Source organism: Kogia breviceps, chromosome 7, assembly GCF_026419965.1.
Source record: "Kogia breviceps isolate mKogBre1 chromosome 7, mKogBre1 haplotype 1, whole genome shotgun sequence".
Taxonomy (NCBI): Eukaryota; Metazoa; Chordata; class Mammalia; order Artiodactyla; family Physeteridae; genus Kogia; species Kogia breviceps.
Window position 1 is genome coordinate 105,171,399 of NC_081316.1, and position 20,283 is coordinate 105,191,681.

Sequence of the window (20,283 nt, forward strand, 5' to 3'; positions counted from 1 at the left end):
AGAAACCATCACACATATCCAAACAGGGCGACAGTCTACGTGCCCGCTATCCTGCACTCTTCAAAACTGTCAACATCATGAAAGGTCAAGAAAGGCTAAAGAACTATCCCAGATTAAAGAGACTGAGGAGATCTCACAACGGAATGCAATGTATGATACTGGATTAGGTCCCGTATCAGAAAAAGGATGGCTCTAAAGGACATTTTGAGGATAATTTGGTGATGTTTCAATATGCCTGTATAAGAGCAGAAGCCTGTTGGGAGTGGGTAGATAAGTGAGTGGCAGGATTCAACTGCCTACTTGACATCCATACACTGATGTCTGAAAGATTTCTCATCATTAGTTCTTGATTCTTCCCACCTCCAAACCTGTAACTATCATATTTTCCATGTGAGTTGTCACCAGCATCTACCCAGTGGCTCAAGCCAAACAGCTAGAAGACATCTTTGTTTCTTTCTGCTACCTCCACAGCCAATCACTCTACCAGCAATTCCTGTTGACTCTACCTTCAAAGGATATCCCACACTGACCTACTGCTTCTCACCTCTACTGCTACAACTCTGGTCCAAGCCACTACCATCTTGTGGGAGTACTACAACAATAATCTCTTCATTTTCGCCAAGTCATCTTTAACCCAGGGGCTAAAGAAACTTTCTTTACTTGTAAATCAATACAGGCACTACCCTGCCTAAACCTCTCCATAGTTCCTACTGAGCTTAGAATAAAATCCTGAAACCTTCTATCTCCTCCCTGAAAGAAACCCTTATCTCCTGTAGTCTCAGTGCTGGGCTTTCTGGAAATCAAACCCAGACTTGTATCCTGTGAGTGGCTGAGTTATTGCACAAATTGTGTTCCCAACCTTGCAGGGTGTCTTCTGGTAAAGTTAGGACATGGATTGAGAAGAAATAGGATCCTGAAAATCAGACTGGAGACATATGAGAGGATCCCAATGAAGCTAAGGACCCCTACATTCTGCAAAGTCCTTTTTGTAGAAGCAGCTCTTACATTTCCTGCCTAAGGAGGTTTGCCCTTCTTTGCCTGAAAAACTTGTAATGGCCTTCCCTAAGGTGGTTGCCTTGCAAGGCACTGTTGACTCTCCTCAGGATCCCTGCCAACGCTCTTTGCTTCCAAGCCCATAACTAGACTCAAACTAGGTGCCAAAAGGCACAAAAGGTGAACTGTGAGGAGTTTCACTAAACATCAAAAGAACTGCACTATTTTTCCAATTTACACAGATAGAAATCTGGGGAATGTGTGTGGAGATGAATATGAACTGTGGGATCAAGGTAAAAGGAACGTAAAATTGGGTCAGGCCAAATTTATTGATTTGGGCCCACTAAGCAGAGATTCTGGATTCAAGGTTAGCTTGAAAGGTTTGGAAAGGCTCTGTCAGTTTGTATGGTTAGTTGACTGAAACATGGACCCAAACGTGGCCTACATTAAGTGAAATTGAAATGCCAAAACTGCCTTGGTATACAGTAGAGGAAGGTATCTAAAGACTTAGGGAGATGGGAATATTAAAGTGAATTTATCATGTAAGACCTGTTCACTCAGCCCAGGAGGGTGTAGAGGATACACCTTTACCCACAACTATGAGAAATAAATTTATGAGAAAAGTCCCAGCATCATTAAAGAGTTCATTAGTCACCCTTCTCTGTAGGTTGGAAATTACAGTGGGAACTGCTACCACTGAACTGGGATCTCTAAATGTATTGGGTATAATGGAATACTGGGTGGCAGAGCCCAAGCAGTGGCATTAGTTGCCAAAGACCAGGTGGGCATGGCTACTGTAGAGAGCAGCAGAGTCAAAGCAGTAATCAGAATATTTCTGACTCTCAGAGACTCATGGCATTGGCTAGCTGATCATGGTGTCCCTAGAAAAGAAATAGATGTGCAGTCTACTAAATTCTTACTTGATCGATATAAACAGAAGAGTTCTAGGCCCAATGAACAGAAGTCTAATATGAAAGACAAAAACATGGTTACAACCCCTCAGTCAATCCTAGACTTGAGCCAGTTTATAGACTTAGAATACTTTGAATGAAAGGGAGCCTGGATCCACTTTGCGACATTGCCAAAAACCTATACTGTTAAGTCTTCTTCCCAGCCTTCTCCAAAGGGATCTACAGACGTTTAGCAGGGTAATTGCTCTTTGGGTGAAGAGAAATAATCACATCTTTCAGGGATATTAGACATTGGCTCTAAATGGACACTAACTCCTGGAGACCCAAAATGTGTGGTCCGGCAGTCAGAGCAAGAGCTTATCCATGGAGATCTAGTTCAGGTCCCTCTCATAGTGGGACCAGTGGGTCCTGGAACGCTCAGTGAATCCTTGAACCCATCCTGTGGTTATTGCCCCATCTCTGGAATGCATCATTGGAATACATGCTCAGCAACTGTTAAAAACCCCACATTGGTTCTTTATCCTGTTGAGAGAGGGCTATTAGAGTAGGAAAAGCCAAGGGAAAGCCACTAGTACTGCCACTACCTATAGAAATAGTACAACAAAAGTAATACAGCATCCCTGGAGGAAATGCAGAGATGAATGCTACCATTAAGGACTTGAAAGATGCAGGTGTAGCGATTCCCATCACATCCACATTTAACTTACGTAAGCAAAAAACAGATGGATCTTGGAGAATGACAGTGGATTATCATAAACTTACTCAGGTGATGACTTCAATTGCAATCAGATGTGGTTTTGTTGCTTGAGCAAATTAATATGTCCCCTGGTACCTAGTACATAGCTATTGAGCTGGCAAAGGCTTTTTTCTCTATACCTGTTAGTAAGGACCACCAGAAGCAGTTTTCCTTCAGCTAGCAAGGCCAGCAATATACCTTTACTGTCCTACCATAGGGGTATAGCAACTCTCCAGGCATATGTCATACTTTAGTCCACAGGGAATTTGATCACGTTTCCCTTCCACAGGACATTACACTGCCCAACTGTATTGACAATATTATGCTAATTAGACCTGGTGAGGAAAAAGTATCAACTACCCTAGACATATTGGTAAGACATTTACATGTCAGAAGATGAGAACTAAATCCCACAAAAATTCAGAAGTTTCCTACCAGTAAAATTTCTAGGGGTCCAGTGATGTGGTGTATGTCTACATATCCCTTCTAAAGCAAAGGATAAATTGTTGCCTCTGACCCCTACTACCACTAAAAAAAAAAAAAAAAATGGCATAACACCTGGGAGACCTGTTTGGATTTTAGAGCCAATGTATCCTTCATTTGTGTGTGCTACTCTAACCCATTTACCAAGTGACCTAAAATCTACTAGTTTTGAGTAGGACCCAGAACAAGGGAAGACTCTGCAACAGATCCAGGCTATTATCCAAGCTCTCCTGCAGGTTGAGCCATATGATCCAGAAGATCCAATGGTGCTTGAAGTGTCAGGAGAGGATAGAGATGCTGTTTGGAACCTTTGAAGGGTGCCTAGAGGAGCCTTAGGACTATGGAGCAAAGTCCTGCCATCTTTTAGGAATAACTACTATCCTTTTGCAAAACTACTTTTGGCTTGCTACTGGGCCTCAGTAGAGGTTGAACACCTAACCATGGGCCACCAAGTTACCTTGCATTCCACTTGAGGTGCCTTCATGGACTGGGTGTTATCTGACTCACCAAGAAATAAAGTTGGGTGTATAAACCATCACTCTATTACAAAATAGAAATGGTATATATGAGATCAGGCTCAAGCAGGTCCTAAAGTCACAAGTAAGTTGCATGAGGAAATAGTCCAAGTGCTCAAGACCCCTACTCCTTCTACGTTCATTTCTTCCTCTAGGCCCGCCCCTTGGCCTCACGGGGAGTTCTCTATGGCCAGCTAACTGAGGAAGAGAAAACTCAACCTAGTTTACAGATGGTGCCTGTGTACATGATACACAGGTACCACCTCAAAATGGACAGGTATAGTATTAAAAGCCCCCTTTCTGGAACATCTCAGAAGGACAGTGGTGAGAAATCCTCCCAGTGGGCAGAACTTCAAGCTGTGTACCTGACTGTTCATGTTGCCTGGAAATAGAAATGGTCAGAAGTACAAGTCTATACCAATTCTTGGGCTGCAGCCAAATGATTTGGCTGGGTGGTCAGGGACCTAGAAGTAACACAATTAGGAAATTAATGACAAGGATATCTTGACAATTGCAGTGTCAATGGTAGTGGAGGTGAAAGTCTGAACGGAGCGAGTGTAAGACCGAGGGGAGAACTGACACCACGAGTCACAGATAATACCTTCAAGGTTCTGCTGCCAACAGGAGCAGAGACAAGTGGGTGGGATGGCAGTGGGAGTGGGTAAAGCAGAGGGGAAGTAGGAAATGCTACTCATTATTTTAAGATACAATAAAGACTGATTAATCCAAAAAAAAAAAAAGGAAGAAAATTACTGACAAGGAGGTTTGGGAAATAGGTATGTGAATAGACCTCTCTGAATGGGCAGTAATGTGAAGGTGGCTGTGTCCCATGTGAGTACTCACCAAAAGGTAACCTCAGAAGAGGATATTTTAATAATTTAGTAGGTAGGATGACCACTCTGCAGATACAGCATCTTCTTTCCTCATGGCTAAATGGGCTCATGAACAAGGTGGCCATCACGCAGGGATGGAGGTGATGCACGCCCTCAGCAACATGGACTTCCACTCACTAAGGCTGACAAGACTACAGCCACTGCGGAGTGCCCAATCTGCCATTAGCAAAGATCAGCACTAGTCCTTGATATGGCACCATTCACCAGGATAATCAGCCAGCTACCAGTGGTAGATTAATTACATTGGACCACTTTCATTATGGAAGGTGCATCTTTTCTTCTTACTGGAACAGACTCTTACTCTGGACAAGGATTTACCTTCTCTGCCCCCAAAGCTTCTGACAAAACTACCATTCATGGATTTATAAAATTCTTATCTACCATCATGGTATTCTACATAGCATTGCTTCTTATCAAGGAACTCACTTCCCAGTAAATTAAGTGCAATAATGGGCCCACACTCGTGGAATTCACTGATCTTCCCATGTTCTCCATCATCCTAAAGCATCTGACTTGATAGAACAGTGGAACAGCCTTTTGAAGACTCAGTTATGGTGGCAGCTAAGTGAAAATACCATGCGGGGCTGGAGCAAACTTCTCCAGCAGGTTGTATGGGCTCTGAATCAGCATCCCCTATAGGGTGCTGTTTTTCCCATAGCCAGGGTTCATGGATCTAGGAAGCAAAGAATGGAGATGGGAGTGGCTCTATTAGCTATTACCCTAGTGATCCACTAGATGTTTAGTGGATTCATAGATCTGCTAGTTTGCCTCCTTTCCCTGTGACTTGAGACTCTGCTTGTCTAGAGATCTTAGTTCCAAAGAGAAGAATGCTTCCACTAGGAGACACAACAATGATTTCGTTGAATTGGACCATGCAGCCACTTGGGGCTCCTCACATCTCTGAATCAACGAGCAAAGAGGTGGGTTGCCATACTAGTGGGATGATTGATCCTAATTTTCAAGGGAAACTGGGTTGCCACTACACAATGGAGATAAGAAAAAAGTATGTCTGGGATACAGGACATCCTTTAGGACTCTCTTAGTACTTCCGTGTGCTGTGATTAAAGTCAATGGAAAACTGCCACAACTCAGTTCAAGCAGGACTGCTAATGGCCCAGACACTTCAGGAATGAAGGTCTGGGTCACTTGATGAGGCAAAGAAGTAAGACAAACTAAAGTGCTTGTTGAGGACAAAAGGAATGTAAAATGAATAGGAAAAGATAATTATGCATACCATCTATGATCATGTGACCAGTTTTAGAAACAAGGATTATAATAGTTATGAGTATTCTTCCTTATTTTGTTATGAAATATAGATATAATATTTGTATAAAATATTTTAATATCAATATTTAAATTTACTTTTAAATGTATATTATATTTTAAATAAATATATTTATAATATAACATTATAATTTATAATAAATATGGAATTAATATTTATATTTATTATTAATATAAATATAGTATATAATATTTTCCTTCTCTTATTCCCTTATCCTCTAACATCAGTTTTGTTTTGTTTTGTTTTGCGGTACGCGGGTCTCTCACTGTTGTGGCCTCTGCGCAGGCCCAGAGGCCATGGCTCACGGGCCTAGCTGCTCTGTGGCATGTGGGATCTTCCCGGACCAGGGCACGAACCCACGTCCCCTGCATCGGCAGGCGGACTCTCAACCACTGCGCCACCAGGGGAGCCCCCCATCATCAGATGTATGAATAATACTTAACTTTATATCTCAGTATTTAAGATACAAGACAAAGAAGAAGAGTGAACACCCATCCAAGGACTTTGAAATCTCTTCTGGGGAAAATGCTGGTATGTTTTTGGTTGTTCTCAGGATAGTTGTATCGTGTTAGATGGAAGTAGTACACTGTTACTGTCTTTATTTGTATATTAAATATGTCTGAGATGTGTATGGGTGCCAAGCTGGCAGGGGGTGGTCTGTGATGGTCATTTTGACATGTCAGCTTGGCTAGGCTGCAGTCCCCAGTTGTCCAATAGAGCACTAATCTAGATGTTGGTGTAAAGATATTTTGTGGATATGATTGAAGTCCATAATCAGTAGACTCTAAGTAAGAAAGATTATCCTAGATAATCAGAGTAGGTATAATTTAATCAGTTGAAAGGCCTTAAAAGCAGGACTGCAGCTTCCCTGAGAGAAGAAGAAATTCTTGAAGATAGCAGCTTTAGCTCATGGCTGAGTCTTACAGCCTACCCTTCCTGGTAGCCTCCCTACAGATTCCAGACTTGCCTAGCCAGCCCCCATGATCATGTATGCCAATTCCTTATAATAAGTCTCTTGATATGTATTTCCTACTTATTCAGCTTCTCTGATTGAACCTTCACTAATAGAATTGGGGGATCATAGGATTTTTAATGACATAGGACAGGTATCAGCCCTTGACCATCAACAGCAAAATGGATGTAATTACCAAAAGAGTTTGCAAGGTCTGAGGCAATTGGGGGGTGGGGAGGGGGGGGTGGGGGAGGGGCGCTGAACTGCAGGGATCTGTGGTATTGGCTAACTGATCATGGAGAAAAAGAAAGCTCCCTATGGTATCATGCTGGTTTTATAATCTTTTTTAAAAATCAAGTGCTGGAAAGCAGAAGGCTGCCATCAGCTGCCACAGTGGAAATTTCTAGGCCTTCATCCAATTTTCAGATTGAGCATATCCAGAGCCCATAGATGAAGTGGAGTCTGTGTCATATTGTGGAAAGATCCTACAATGTCATCACAAGTATATACAGCCTGTACTACCCCAATCCTTCCCCAGAGTGACACAAGGCATTTGCCAGGATGATTGTGCCCCAGGGGAAAGGAAATATCTTAACTGTTCAAGGACCATTAGATACAGGATTTCATCTGACTCCAATGCCAGAGAACCCAAAATGCCATCACAATCCTCTGATTAGAGTAGAGGTTTGGGGGTGGGGTGTGACCAAGATGGCAGAGTAGGAAGACCCTGAGCTCACCTCCTCCAATGGGCACACCAAAATTACAACTATTTACAGAGCAACTGTTGATGAGAAAGACCTGAAGAGTATCAGAAAAAAACCTTCTATAGCAAAAGATATAAAGAAGGAAGAAAACAAGATGGGTAGAGGGACAGAGATGCAATATAGTCAAGACCTGTACCCCCAGGTGAGAAACCCACAAATGGGAGGATAATTACAATTGCAGAGGTTCTCCCCAGGGAGTAAGGGATCCACGGTCTGACTCAGGCTCCCCAGCCCAGGGGTCCTGCAACAGGAAGATGAGCCCCCAGAACCTTTGGCTTTGAAGTCCAACAGAGCTCACTTTGGGTAGAGCCAGAAGATTGTAGGAAATAAAGACTCCACTCTTAAAGGGTGCACACAAAATCTCATATGTTCTGAGACCCAGGACAGAAGCAGTAATTTGAAAGGAGCTTGGATCAAACCCACCTGTTGATCTTGAAGAGCCTCCCAGGGAGTCAGGAAGCAACTGGAGCTCACCTTGGGGACATAGACACTGGCAGAAGCCATTTGGGGGGAGTTTCTACCATCAGAAGAACACTGGTGCTGGCAAGAACCATTTTGGAATCCTCCCTCTGACTTTTTAGCACCAGGACTTGGCCCAACCTCTCAGCCTGTCAGCAACAGTACTGGGACATCTCATACCAACCAGTTAGCTGGGTGGGGACACAGTCCCACCCACCAGCAGGCAGGTTGCCTTAGGAATACCTGAATTCCCAAAGAACCAAGAACCCAGTCCCATCTACCAGTGGGCCAACACCAAATCCAGTACCCCCAGGGCCCTGCAACCACAGACCCCAGAACCCAGCTTCACCCACCAGTGAGCTGGCACTAGGCCCAGAACCCCCTTGACCCCTACCCTGCCCACCAGTGGGTCAACACCAGCCCTAGGACCCTCTAGAGAGCCCCACAACCACCCACCCCAGGACCTAGCTCCATCTACTAGTGGACCAGCACTAGCCCCAGGACACCTGGGGCTCTGCAGCCAGTTGCCTCATGACCCAGCCCTATCCACCAGTGGCCAGCAGCCTCAACAGAAGGCAGGGCCTGGCAACCAACAAGACCAGGGGCCATCCATGCCTACCAGACTGCCCACAGTAGTCAGCCCACTACAAGAGAAGGGCCCATGCAGCCCACATGGGAGGCAATCCTGGAGCATTATAGCTCTAGTGGTCAGAGGGGAGTGCACTGCTGGGATGCATAGGATGTCTCATATAAAAGGCCACCTCTCCAAGATCAGGAAGCATAACCAACTTTCCAAATACATAGAAATAAAAATAGAAAATTAGGCAAAATAAGGTGACAGAGAAATATGTTCCAAACAAAAGAACAAGATAAAACCACAGAAGAACTAAATGAAGTGGTGATAAGCAACCTACCCAATAAAGAGTTCAAGGAAATGATCATAAAGATGCTTAAAGAATTCAGGAGAAAAATGAATGAATAGAGTGAGGAGTTAGAAGTTTTTAACAGAGATAGAAAATATAAAGAACAAAATAGAGCTGAGGAATACAGCTGAATAACTGAAATACAATCTGATATAACTGAAATAAAAACTATACTAGGAGGAATAAACAATAGATTGGATGATTCAGAGGAATAGATCAGCAAACTGGAAGACAGAGTAGTGGAAATCACTGAAGCTAAACAGAAAAAAGAATTTTAAAAATTAGGACAGTATAAGAGATTTCTGGGACACCATTAAGTGTACTAACATTTATATTACATAAGTCTCAGAAGGAGAAAAGAGAGAAAAAAGGGGGAGAAAACATATTTGAAGTGATAATAGCTGAAAACTCCCCTAACCTGGGAAAGGAAACAGACATCCAGGCCCAGGAAACACAGAGAGTCCCAAACAGGATCAACCCAAAGAGGATCACACCAAGACACATTGTAATTAAAATGGCAAAAATTAAAGATAAATAGAGAATATTAAAAGCAGCAAGGGAAAAGCAACAAGTAATGTACAAAGGAACTCCCATAACGCAATCAGCTGACTTTTCAACAGAAACTCTGCAGGCCATAAGGGAGTGGCATGATATATTTAAAGTGTTGAAAGGGGAAAACCTACAACCAAGTATATTCTACCCAATAAGACTTTCATTCAGATTTGAAGGAGAGATCAAAAGTTTTACAGAGAAGTGAAAGCTGAAAGAATTCAGCACCACCAAACCAGCCTTACAAGAAATGTTAAAGAAACTTATCTAAGTGGAAAAGGAAAGGCTACAACTAGAAATAAGAAAATTATGAAAGGTAAAAAATCTCATTAGTAAAGGCAAATATACAGTAAAGGTACTAAATTAACCACATATAAAGTTAGTTGGAAGGTTAAAAGACAAAAGAAGTAAAATCATCTATGTCACAGTAAGTAGTTAAGGGATCCACAAAACAAAAAGATATATGATGTGAAAAACAGTAAATGTGGGGTGGGGGGAGTAAAAATGAAGGGTTGTTAAAATGCATTCGAACTTAAGAGATCAGCAACTTAAAATAATCATATATATGTAGACTGCTATATATAAATCTCAGGGTAACCAAAAATCTATAATACATACACACACAAAAAAAGAGAAAGGAATTCAAACATAACACTAAAGATAGTCACCAAATCACAAGGGAAGAGAACAAAAGAAAAAGAAAGGAACAAAAAAGAACTACAAAAACAATTCCCCCAAATTAACAAAATGGCAATAAGTCCATACCTATCAATAATTACTTTAAATGTAAATGGACTAGATGCTCCAATCAAAAGATATAGTGGGGCTGAATGGATACAAAAACAAAACCCATATATATATACGCTGCCTACAAAATGCAGATCCAAAGACACACACAGTCTGAAAGTGAGGGGATGGAAAAAGGTATTCCACACAAATAGAAGAGAAAGCTGAAGTAGCAATACTTATGTCAAACAAAATAGACTTTAATAAACACAGTTACAAGAGACAAAGAAGAATATTACATAATGATCAAGGGATGAATCCAAGAAGAAACTATAACAATATAAATTTATATGCACCTAACATAGAAACACCTAAATACATAAAAAATATTAAAAGACACAAAGGGAGAAATTGGCAGTAACACAATAATAGTAGAGGACTTTAATACCCCATTTACATCAATGGGCATATCATTTAGACAGAAAACCAATAAGGAAACACTTAAATGACACATTAGACAGGTGGCCTTAATAGATATATATAGAACATTCCATCCAAAAGCAGCAGAATACACACTATTTTCAAGTTCAAATGGAACATTCTGCAGGATAGGTCACATATCAAGTATCTTTTCTGACTACAATGCTGTAAGACTAGAAATTGACTACAAAAAAACTGCAAAAAAACACAAATATGTGGAGGCTAAACAATATGCTATTACACAACCACTGGATCACTGACAAAATCAAAGAAGAAATCAAAAGATACCTGGAGACAAATGAAAAAAAAAACAAAACAATGATCCAAAATCTATGGGACACAGCAAAAGGAGTTTTAGAGGGAAGTTCTTAGCAATATAAGTCTATGTCAGGAAACAAGAAAAATCTCAAATAAACAACCTAACCTTACACCTAGATAAACTAGAAAGAGAAGAACAAGCAAAGCCAAAAGTTAGTAGAAGGAAAGAAATCATAAATATCAGAGCGGAAATAAATGAAATAGAGACTTTAAAAAAATAGGAAAGATCAATAACACTAAAAGCTGGTTCTTTGCAAAGATAAACAAAATTGATAAACCATTAGCCAGTCTCATCAAGAAACAAGAGAGGGGGCCCAAATCAATAAAATCAGCTATAAAAAAGGATTTACAATCAAAATCACAGAAATACAAAGGATCATAAGAGATTACTATGAACAATTATATGAGAGTAAAATGGAAAACCTAGAAGAAATGGACAAATTCCTAGAAATGTACAATCTCCTAAAACTGAAGCAGGAAGAAATAGAAAATATGAACAGACCAATTATCAGTAATTAAATTGAATCAGGAATAAAAACTCCCAACAAATAAGAGTCCAGGACCAGACAGAATCACAGGTGAATTCTACCAAACATTTAGACAAGAGTTAACACATAGCCTTCTCAAACTATTCCAAAAAATTGCAGGGGAAGGACCACTTCCAAACTCATTCTGAGGCTAGCATCACCCTGATACCAAAAGCAGAAAAAACAGCACACACACACAAAAATTACAGACCAATATCACTGATAAACATAGATTCAAAAAATCCTCAACAAGATATTAGTAATCTGAATTCAATGATACATTAAAATGATCATACACCATATTCAAGTGGGATTTATCCCAGAGATGCAAGGAAGCTCAATATCTGCAAATCAATCAATGTGATACACAATGTTAACAAACTGAAAAATAAAAATCCTACGATCATCTCATTAGATACAGATAAAGCTTTTGACAAAATTCAACATCCATTTATGATTTAAAAAAACTCTCAACAGAGTGGGTATAGAGGGAACATACCTCAACATGATAAAGGCCATATATAATATCATACTCTATGGTGAAAAGCTGAAAGCATTTCCTCTAAGATCAGGAATAAGACAAGGATGCCCACTCTTGCCATGTTTAGTCAACAAAGTATTGGAAGTCCTAGCCACAGCTATCAGACAAGAAAAAGAAATGAAATGAATCCAAATTAGAAAGAAAGATGTAAGATAGTCACTGTTTGCACAGACATGATACTATATATAGAAAATCCTAAAGATGCTACCAAAAAACTACTAGACTTCATCAATGAATTTGGTAAAGTTATAGGATACAAAATTAATATACAGAAATCTGTTGCATTTCTATACACTAACAATGAACTATCAGAAAGAGAAATTAAGAAAACAGTCCTATTTACAATTGCAACAGAAAGAATAAAATACTTAAGAATAAATCTAACTAAGGAGGTAAAAGACTTGTACTCAGAAAATTATAAGATACTGATGAAAGAAGTTGAGGACAACACAAACAGATGTAAAGATATACCATGCTCATGGGTTGGAATAATTAATGTTAAAATGACCATACCACGCAAGGTAGTCTACTGTTTCAATGCAATCCCTGTCAAAATACTTATGGCATTTTTCACAGAACTAGAACAAATAATCTTAAAATATATATGGAAACACAAAATACCCCAAATAGCCAAAACATCTTGAGAAAGAAAAAGATGGAGGAATTACACTTCTTGATTTCAAACTACATTACAAAGCTACAATAACCAACACAGTACGGTAAGGGGACACACACACACACACACACACACACACACACACACACACAGACACATAGATCAATGCAACAGAATAGACAACCCAGAAATGAACCCACACTTATATGGGGTATTAATCTACAACAAAGGAGGCAAGAATATACAATGGGGAAAAAACAACCTCTTCAATAAATGGTGTTGGGAAAACCAGATAGCTACACACAAAAGAATCAAACTGGACTACTTTCTCACACCATGAACAAAAATAAGTTCAAAATGGATTAAAGACTCAAATATAAGATCTGAAACCATAAAACTTCTAGAAGAAAACATAGGCAGTATACTCTTTGACATCAGTCTTATTCATATTTTTTGAATATGCATCCTCAGACAAGAGAAACAAAAGCAAAAATAAACAAAAGGGACTACATCAAACTAAATAGCCTTTGCTGAGCAAAGGAAACTATCAACAAAAAAAAAATTTCACCTACTGAATAGGAGAAGATATTTGCAAATGCTATATCTGATAAGATGTTAATATCCAACATATACAAAGAACTCAAACAAGTCAACATCAAAAAACAAACAACCCAACTGAAGAATGAGCAGAGGATTTGAATAGACATTTTTCCAAATAATACATACAGATCACCAACAAGCACATGGAAAGATGTTCAACATCACTAATCATCAGAGAAATGCAAATCAAAAACACAATGAGATACCACCTCACACTTCTCAGAAAGGCTAATATCAAAAAGGCAACAAATAACAAGTGTTGGCAAGGGTGTGGAGAAAAGGGAACTCTCCTGCACTGTTTGTGGGGATATAAATTAGTGCAGCCACTATGGCAAACAGTATGGAGGTTCCGCAAAATATTAAAAATAGAATTACCATATAGTCCAGCAATTCCAATCCTGAGTATCCAAAGAAAACAAAAACACTAAATATGTACCCTTATGTTCACTGCAGTATTATTCACAATAACCAAGATGTGAAGGCAACTTAAGTGTCCATGAATAGATGAATGGATAATGAAGATGTGGTACACACACACACACACACACACATACACACACACACACACACACACTGGAATATAACTCAGCCATAAGAATGAAATCTGGGACTTCCCTGGCAGTCCAGTGGTTAAGACTCTGCACTTCCACTGCAGGGGGTACAGGTTCAGTCCCTGGTCAAGGAAATAAGATCCCACATGCTGTGTGGTACAGCAAAAAAAATAAAGATGAAATCTTGCCATTTTCAAATATATGGATGGGCCTAGAGGGTATTATGCTTAGTGAAATAAGTCAGACAGAGAAAGACAAATACTGTATGATTTCACTTACATGTGAAATTTTAAAAACAAATGAACGAACATTGCAAAACCTCAACAGAGTCATGCATGCAGAGAACAAACAGGTGGTTGCTAGAGAGGGTGGGATGGGCAATCAAAACTACAAACTTCCAGTTATAAGACAAATAAGTTCTAAGGATGTAATGTACAACATGATAAATATAATTAGTATACTGCTGTTTTTTATATATGAAAGTTGCTAAAAGAGTAAATCCTAAGAGTTCTCATCACAAGGGAAAAATATTTTTTCTATTTCTTTAATTTTCTATCTCTACGAGATTATGGATATTCACTAAACTTTTGGCAATCATTTCATGAAGTGTGTAAGTCAAATCATTATGCTCTACACCTTACATTTATACAATGATGTATGTCAATTATATATCAATAAAAGTGGAAGAAAAAGATACAGTAGAGGTTTTGGAGGACAAGTGATGAACGGAGTTTGAGTTCAGGCCCTTCCACAGTGAGTCCCTTGAGGCTATCAAGCCACTCTCTGGTTACTTTGGCATCTGGCAGAATATTTCTATTCCTTCCCTGGATTAAAAGTTATTATGGGGGTGGGGTGGGAGGGAGGAGTGAAGTGGAAATCCCTGAAACCACCTCTGGCCAAGATAGTATATCAGAAACGGTACTGCAGCTGGAGTATTGCAGAAGTTCCCACCACCATCAAAGAATTATAAGGTGTGGGCGTAATAGTCCACATCTTATCCCCTTTCAAATCGCAGCCCTATGAAAACCTGGCTGATTGTGACAGATGATAGTTTATGACTAAACTTAACAAGGTTGTTGTCCCATTTGCAGCTGATACGGCAGACGTGATATCTATCCAGGATTAGATCAACCCAGTTTGGACTATAGCTAATGATTTGGCAAATGTATTCTTGATCTCCATCAGCAGGAAAGGTGAAAAAGATAGTGTGCATTTACATGGTCAGGCAGCAGTACACAGGCACTGTATTTCCAAAGGGCTATATTAACTCTTCGCTAAAGTGTAGTGCACAAGGACCTTGTTCACCTTGACATTCTGCAGACCTTCTGAAGGTCTACTATCAAGAGAGTAGACAACCATATATTTATGATTTATACACAGGGATTACAATGGACAAACTAACCTTAAAATATCATATCGCGTATACACGAGTTTGCGTGAGTTCAATAACACCCACACTGGTCTAACCTCGTAAAATAAGAACTCCACCAATCACAAACTTAGATGTCACAGCAATGTCAAGTTGCTGTAGAATTTTCTAAAAGCATACCTCTCAACTTCTGCATTTATCTCATTGCAGAGCAGTAACAAACAGTTCACAAACTGGCACCAGTCCACAAACCACACTGTCAGTGAGCACTACTATGGATGGCCTAGGGAAAAATGAGTGCAACAAATAAGAAATTCCACGAAGATTAAGGATTCTGCCGTATATTGAAATGTTTAGGATGCTGGTGGTCTGGGGCAGGTTGAGACACTTTCTCTAAGATAAATGACAAGTTCTTGTGTCTCATTCCTCCTACCATTTGCATTGGGGTAAGAACATGCCCTTGGGAATACTGTTTTGATCCATTATCAGGTGACTTTGAAGGCTTTCAAAAAGAACAGCCTCTGTAGCACATCCAGGCTGTGTGTGCGAGTTGTCTTGTCACTTAGACCATATGAACAAGAGACAGAGAAATGTATCCATGACATACAGCCGTATTTAGTGGAATCTTTTACAAGCACCAACTGGTGAGACCTCTGACATGCTATTAGTAGCCCTAGTAGAGACTGAACCCATATGAAATCAACAAATTGCATAACCAGAGCTGCCCATTATAGTGTGGGTATTATCAGATCCACCAAGTTATAAGGTTGAGTGGTCATAACAGCAATCCATTATGCAATGCAAATGGTACATTTCAGATTGAGGCAGAGCAGATCCAGAAAATACAAGTCAATTGTACTACGTGAGCCAGACTCCCATGTCTACTATATGTTTGCTGATTCCTCTGCCCCAATTCACGTTACCTCATGGGGTAGAAGAGTTCTTAAACGAACCAAGGGGGAAAAAAAGACCTCAGGCTGGTTTGTAAAGAGTGCAATATGATAGTACTAGCCAGAACTTGCTGCTGCATTAAAGCCCTACTCAAGAGCGACAAAAGGAAATTTTCTCAGTGGTAAATATTCCCAGAGGGCAGACAAGGAACATTATGCTTCATCATTTACTGTGGGTGAAGGAAAAGAAAACTGAGCTGTGTATATACATGATCTCTGGGTAGCAGATGGCTTGGTTGGAAGGAGCCTGGAAGGAAAAGAATTGGAAGATCAGAGACAAGGAGGTCTGGTGAAGAGTTACATAGACCTGTGGGCACATAGGTGGGCACAAAATATGCAGATCTTTGTGTATCTCCTCATGCTCAGCAGAGGTCATTCACTACAAAAGCAGCCCTCAACAACCAGGTAGAATTGTCCTGTGAAATCAGCCAACCCATCTCCCCAGGCAACAAGTGCTGAAGCAATGATCTCATGAACAAAGTGACAGTGTGGCAAGGATGGAAACCACATGGGGCCCCAAAGCATAGGCTTCCTCTCATCGTGACTGATTTACCTATTTTCAGTGATGACTGCCTGACGTGCCAGCAGCAGAGACCTACCCTGAACCCTTGATACGGCACAATTTCTGAAGGAGATCAGCCAGCCACTTGGAGACCTTCAATTACATCAGACTCCTTGCTCTCTGGAGGAGACATCCATTTATCCTCACTGAAATTGATACTCTCAATATAAGTGTGCTTTCCTGCCTACAAAACCTCCACTGGCACAGCCATCCAAGGGCTTATAGTAACCTATCAACATGATCTCCCATATAGCACTGCCTTGGATCAAAGCTCCTATTTTATGTCAAAGGAGGTACACCAATGGACACATGGTCATGGAATACTCTGGTTAAACCAAGTACCCCATCACCCAGAAACAGCCAGTCCAAGTAGTGACTAGTCTTTAGTGCTCCAGATAAGATGCCAGCGAAGGGTGGAGATGAAGATACATTATATGTGTTGAAGTAATGACCTACATATGGTGCTGTACTCCAATAGCTAGAATTAATGGAAATGGGAATCAAGGGGAAGAAATAGGAGTGGTCACTCTCAACATCACTTCCAGTGACTCAAATACAGAATTTGTCCTTCCTAACTTCACAGGATTACGCTAGCCAGGTTAGAGGTCCTTGTTCCCAGGGGCAGAATACTTTTGTCAGGGGTCACAGTAAGGGTTCCACTGAACTGAAAGTTGTGAATTTGGCTATTTTGAGTTCCACATATCAATGAACTAAGAGGCAAAGAAACGTGTTAATTTAATGGCAGGGAAACCTACCCTGATTATCATAAGTTAGAGTTGCTGCCACACAATAAGGGCAGGGAAGAGTGTGTCTGGTACCCAAGTTGTTCACAGGTATGTCACTTGGTGCCCAGAGATAATACTTAGTATGCAATTATAGAAACAATAGTCCAACAAGGGCTACTAAGGCTAAGATGCCCCATGGATGAACGGCTGGGTGTCCTTACCAAGACCAGTCACAATACTCAGGAAATCCAGAACGATTGGGAGGAGAGAAAGATGATGAATATCAATTACAACTTTGGGGCCAACTAAGCAACAGTAGTTTCCTTTATTAACTGCTTGCTTTGAGTCTTTTCAGAGATTGTGACTAGCCTCTATTTTAAAGGGAACTCTGAAACTTACTGGACTCGTATCTCCACTCAGATAATGAAGGCATCTTCTTTCATTAAAATGGGGAAGGTTCAGCATAAGCAAGGCATGGAACCAATAAACATCAAGCAGTAGCATGTGGTTCAGGCAGAATACGTGATGGGGTCATAGGGAGTGTGCTAAGACTTGTCTAAGGTCACGTGGAGAGGCAGAAGAGGAAGCCTCAAACCTAGGGCTTCTCTTCTTAAATATCAAACATTCCCCTGCATCTTGCTTTTTACTTTATTGAGTAAGAGCCACAGAGTGAGTCTCTGGTGATATCAAGATGTGCTCACTACGGTTGCTACCCTCAAGTACTAATTTAAATTTGTTTTTAAGCATATATTTTCAAGTAAAGAATAACACAAGGCAGCCAGAGCTCAGTGCCAAAGAAATTATACAGTCAGACAGTACTACAAAGACTCTGGAGGAAAAAATACTTCCCCAAGAAGGGCCAGGTGGGCAGACCCCACCTGTTGATCTTGAATCCAGCTTTCCCAATACCCACATAGAAGCAGAGGTGGGGGGAGGGCTTTTCTTGCCAATGCGATGACCTTTAATTTGGGGCGGCCCTTGTGCTGAATATGAAGCTAGCTGGATATCTGTATGCCTTATGAATGCTCACATTCTCTGCATGTCAGACTCTTCCCCAGCTCCCCTACTACTTGCTCAGTGGACCTAGGTACAAAGTGGCCATGGTGGCATGGATGCAGGCTACTCATGGGATTGACAACATGCACTTTGTGTCACCAAGGCTGACTTGCTTTTCACTCTTGCTGAGTGCCCAACTTGCCAGAAGCAGAGACCAACACTCAGCCTCCTGCATGGTATCATTTCCCAGGGAGACCAGAGGCAGTTTAAATAATTGGACCCCTTCCATCATGGAGGGGACAAAGAGTTGTCCTCATCGGGACAGACACATATTCCGGGTTTGGATTTGCTGTCCTTGCTTGTCACACTTCTGCTAGCACCACCCTCCATGGGCTTATAAAATGCCTTATTCACCATCCTGGTATTCCTCACAACATTGCTTCTAATCAAGGAATTCATTGCTCAGCAAAAGAAGTGTGGCAATGGGCTCAGGCCCGTGGAATTCATTCTTATTACGTAGCTCACCAACCAGAAACAAATGGTCCCAGAGAATCTCGGAATGAGCTACTGGAGCCTCAGCTATGGTTCCAGTTGGGAGAGAAGCCTCTGAAAAAAATGGGGTCTGTCTTACAGAAGGCAGTATGTACTTTGACCAATATATGGTGCTACATAGAAATCTTCCATAATAGGAAGCGGAGATCTTAGAATCAAGGGCAGGAAGTGGGAGTACCTCCTCTCACTCTGACACCTAAAAACTCTCAGAATTTTTGCTTCCTGTCACTATAACTTTGAGCTCTGCTAATTTGGAGGTCTTGGTTTCCAAGGGAGAAAATCTTCCACCAGGATAAATACCAATGGTTCAAATGAGTTAGAATTTGAGACTTCCCCCTGGCCATTCTGGGGTCCTGTGCCACTGAAGCAACAGGCAAAACAGCAAGCATTACTCTACTAATTGGGATGATTAATAGCAAAAGGAAATTTAATTGCAGAAAAGACTTCGTCTGGAGCCTAGGGGATTCTCGGGGACATCCCTCACTACTTTTGTGTCCAAGAGTAAACAGTAATGCAAAATCACAACAACCACAAATACACAGAATCTCTAAGGACTTGGACTCTTCAGGAATAAAGTTTTGGGTCACTCCCACACTCCACCAGGTAAAAAAACAATGACCAGATAATATCCTGGATGAGGATGATGAAAACACAAAAATGTGAACAGGTAGTGTAAGAAGGAATATGTATATTTAATATAATTTATTTATATGTAATTTATTTGTATAACTTTCTTTGATATATATACTTTATGACCAGTTATACGGACAAGGACTATGGCAGTGCATATTTTCTTCCTGTGTATGTGTGTGTGTTATTTTACCTTCTGTCCTCCTTCCCTTGTTGTCATATACGTTGTTAGAAGTTAACTGCAATAAAGAAGAAAATACTCAGATGGACGGCACGGAGAGAAGCTTCACCCGGGATTCGCTACATGCTTTATCCACGAGGTTTTAAGAAAAAAAAAAAAAAAAACGGGGAATCCGGGCGCTACAGTGGCCATTCTCCGGTGGCTGGAGCACGTTACCCAGAAACTGCTCCCTTAGAAGCCGATGGGAGCGGCTGGCGGGCGGCGCTCTTTGGGTCACCGAGCATGCTGAGAGGTGTGGTCCCGGCGCGGCCCGAGGATTCTGGGTAGTGTAGTCCTGGCGTCCTGCTGGAGTGCCCCCCCCCCGCCCAGCTGGGGGCTCGAATGACCCCCTGTTCTTTGGTGGCGCTGGTGAGTGTGGCTCGAGCGGGACCCTCGCCACAGCCATGCCCTTCCCCGCGCGGAAAGCAGGTCCACTCCTGACGCCTTTAAGTAAGAG

At 41.0% G+C, this 20,283-nt stretch overlaps 1 long non-coding RNA gene across 1 annotated transcript in view; it reads right to left on the bottom strand.

Moving 5' to 3' along the window:
• LOC136794521 (uncharacterized) overlaps positions 1-20,283 on the bottom strand; it is an 87,852-nt gene that overhangs the window by 9,809 nt on the left and 57,760 nt on the right. The gene's annotated exons all lie outside the window — the stretch shown is intronic.